Genomic DNA, 1,370 nt, shown 5'->3' with positions numbered 1-1,370 from the left:
CTTCTAAGCTTCCAGATGATGTACACATTTCATCCTGAAGTCTACATATTTTCAAATCATTTCAATGGTATGATCAGTTTTAGCATCATGAAATGGTCACAGAGTCCACAGAAGTCCTTTTTGCAAGATTAATGTTGAGATTCCTAGGGCACCATCATGATTAACCTGTTAAAGATACTACATGAATATGTGTTAGTGAGATTTCCTGCAGAGTTGAGATCATAACCACACAAGAAAACAGCTGCTATTACAAGGATGGCTCCAAGGAAAAACACACTGGTTGTCGCAAAATCTTGCAACCAAAAATAGGATATGAGTGTTGACAATATTATGGAAAAGGAGGATACAAATTCTTTTGAAATATTATCTTCCTACTTAATTAAAGCAGCTACTACAAGGTCTCCAAGTGCCTGAAGAAGGACTATCCACGTCGCTGATTACATCCCTGAAAAATCTGTTCATTGTTATCAATTTTCCATCATAAATATATGCATCCACTAATTCAAATATACCTCCAACAAACCAAGTTGAATGTTTTTTATCCATACTGACAGTTTTCTTTCTTTTAAGATGTTCTCAAAATAAACCCCAGCAAAGCCACTTGAAAAATAGGCTGTGAGAACTTCCATGAGGTCTACAGAAAGCAAGCCAGTTAAAAGTTCCTTAGACACCAGCTCTTGAGACTCTGCAGGCCACTGCGGAAAAGCCACTCCTCCCATCAGAATTACTAGAGACACTGGTACACACGTGTTTGTTTAACCAAGCATAGACACAGAAAATAATTTTTTCCAAGTATTTTCAATTGATATGTAGCCTGATAAGTGACTGCATCTAGGTTTGTCAGTGCCGCATAGGATGAATGATTCAGAAGAGTGTGCATCCCTGATGGAAGAGCAAGCTCAAGTGTTTCCATGGGTTTATTAAGAATTTCATCTTGCAGTACGCGGTTAGGTGTTCTCATACTACACTTACTGTCTTCGTAGGCGAAAAAGATGCAGGCCACTATCTTCAAAAATTCAGTCTCCACCCCCGATGCAGAAGATAGATAACAAGGACCCTCCTCTTCTAAAGCCCTAGAATAACATACCGTTAGAATCAAACTGGTAGTTCAAAACATCGAAATTCCCAAGCAAAGATATTTTAGGCTGGCAGACATTGTTTCCTTTTCATCTGTCACTGGTACCCTTTCTGTCTTTTGGAGTCTCTGCAGCTTCTTAAGCACACAGTTTTCACCAGCAGATTTGTACCTACACCAGGTTCACAGACATCGTGGGAGCTCTGGGGAAGACCACAGAAAGACTGGTGGCCAGTGCCTCCTAGGCACTATCCACATAATTTTTTTTAAATATTTATTAATTTATTAAAAATTT

General features: G+C 38.8%; 1 pseudogene; it reads right to left on the bottom strand.

The window, feature by feature from the left end:
* Nucleotides 1-247: 247 nt before the first annotated feature.
* LOC125395100 (UDP-N-acetylglucosamine transporter-like) lies at nt 248-1,156 on the bottom strand (annotated as a pseudogene).
* Nucleotides 1,157-1,370: the final 214 nt, after the last annotated feature.

The sequence above is a fragment of the Myodes glareolus genome, chromosome 21, assembly GCF_982192425.1.
Source record: "Myodes glareolus chromosome 21, mMyoGla1.1, whole genome shotgun sequence".
In the NCBI taxonomy this organism is placed as follows: Eukaryota; Metazoa; Chordata; class Mammalia; order Rodentia; family Cricetidae; genus Myodes; species Myodes glareolus.
This window is presented reverse-complemented; position numbering and strand designations above follow the sequence as displayed.